This window comes from Sinocyclocheilus rhinocerous, unplaced genomic scaffold, assembly GCF_001515625.1.
Source record: "Sinocyclocheilus rhinocerous isolate Xijiao unplaced genomic scaffold, SAMN03320098_v1.1 scaffold5236, whole genome shotgun sequence".
NCBI classification, from domain to species: Eukaryota; Metazoa; Chordata; class Actinopteri; order Cypriniformes; family Cyprinidae; genus Sinocyclocheilus; species Sinocyclocheilus rhinocerous.
In genome coordinates, this window is record NW_015665840.1 from 125306 (window position 1) to 126929 (window position 1624).

The 1624-nt window shown below is 44.7% G+C and overlaps 1 pseudogene; it reads left to right on the forward strand.

The window, feature by feature from the left end:
• The first annotated feature begins 1064 nt into the window (after nt 1-1064).
• LOC107731597 (1-phosphatidylinositol 4,5-bisphosphate phosphodiesterase beta-4-like) overlaps nt 1065-1624 on the forward strand; it is a 72026-nt pseudogene continuing 71466 nt past the window's right edge.

Genomic DNA, 1624 nt, shown 5'->3' on the forward strand with positions numbered 1-1624 from the left:
TATTTCCCATCATCTCTGTGGCAACAGTTGCCAAAACATGTTTTATGCACAGATGCCCAGCGGTCGCTGCGACTGAAGCACATGTGAACCGACAGGAATTCAGCTGCAAATATAATCAACATAAAAATAAACAGCAGCGTTCAGAAATAGCTCTGATGCTGCTCTTTCGTTGTTACGATCTCAGAGTCCGTCACTGTCCATCATCCCTTCTTTGAGGTTTTCTGATGATTTATAAAAAGATTTTTATTGAATATGTTGCAAATGATTTAGACGTGTAATCTCATATTATCTGATGGTGGATAAACACACACACAGCTCATGGAGAATTATCTGATGAAAAGCCCCTAAAGCCTTTGTGTCATTCAGGTAATGAAGTGTGTGTGTGTGTTGACCATCATGATTTTGTGAATGTAAATGCTTCCCATGAGTCCATCTGTCAGATCATGGCTGATGCTCACTGGACGCTGACAGGTCAGTGGGAGGAGTCATGTAAATATTCACAGTAAATCTGCAGTAACTTAAAGCAATAAAACTGAAATTCACAATGACCATCAGACTGATTCATTTACAAAAGAGTTTCTTCACTCTGATGCTTCGTTTGCGGATGTTAATTACACACTGACACTCAAATGCCCACAATTTACTAATTACATCTGCTGCTGCACAACAAACAAGAGATTCAGTTAGATGGAAAACAGAGAGAAACAGACAGACAGACAGACAGACAGATAGATAGATAGATAGATAGATAGATACTGTATATATATACATACAGACAGACAGATAGATAGATACTGTATATATATACAGACAGACAGACAGACAGACAGACAGATAGATAGATAGATAGATAGATACTGTATATATAAAAAGCGCTATATAAATAAAGGTGACTTGAGTGAGTGAGTGAGTGAGGGAAAGAATCAGGAGGGTGAGGCGCTTCTTCTTCATGATCTTCATCATCCTCATCTCCTCCTGCAGGGTTTTCTCGCGCGCGCGGACAGTGATGCAGCTGCGCGGGTGAGTCTCTCTGTGTGTGTGTGTGTGTGTGTGTGTGTGTGTGTGCAGCAGTGCTGCAGGGCTGCGTGTGTGGCGCTGAGGAAGATCCAGCATCCTCCTCCTCCTCTTCTCGAGCGCAGGGAATTCGGTGTTTTCCCGGGAATGTCGCGGGCGCGCGCTGGTGTGTGATGACGGTAGCGTCGCGTCACTGAGCTGTAGGGAAGGGCGCGCGCGTGTGTGTGTGTGTGTGTGTGTGTGTTCATCTGTGAGGAGAATCAAAGTGAACTGGCCTTAGCTCTCGGGCTAACATTAGCTGCTAACGCTGCTGCTTTTCTGAGATCGTCCAGCATGTGAACGGTAAGCTCACAGATAAGTTGCTTGTTGATCTGTCAGTGTAACGCAGCGCTGCTTCCGTCTGTTAGCGAATGCTTTCCTCAGACCATCATCACAACTGTGCCGTGAATACTGACAATTACATAATGCATTCTGAGTGAATCTGAGATCTGATGCATGCAGGGCCTTTCGGTGCATGTATGCATGCTGTGCATTCACTGCAGAACAAGAGCGTGTGTGTGTGTGTGTGTGTGAGTGAGTGAGTGAGTGAGTGTGTGTGTGTGTGTGTGTG